Source organism: Carlito syrichta, unplaced genomic scaffold (genome assembly GCF_000164805.1).
Source record: "Carlito syrichta isolate Samal-C Ts95f unplaced genomic scaffold, Tarsius_syrichta-2.0.1 Scaffold306385, whole genome shotgun sequence".
Taxonomy (NCBI): Eukaryota; Metazoa; Chordata; class Mammalia; order Primates; family Tarsiidae; genus Carlito; species Carlito syrichta.
Genome location: NW_007250481.1, coordinates 54,865 through 55,090, shown reverse-complemented (window position 1 = coordinate 55,090; position 226 = coordinate 54,865).

Below are 226 nucleotides of genomic sequence, written 5' to 3'. Positions count from 1 at the left end.
GCAGGCGGCCGCCCCGGTGAGTGCCCTCCGCCGGCCGCAGGGGCGCTCCGGAGCCGTGCGAGGCGGGCTGGGACTGAGGCCGGGGGCAGGCCGGGGGCGGGCCCACGTGGTCGCTCCGCCGCGCGGACCGAGCTGAGAGCGCGCGGCGGAACCCGAGCAGGACGCGGGGCGGCGGTGAGCGCGGCCCGGCGCCGGGAGCGGGGGTGGGGTGTCGCGGGCAGCGGCT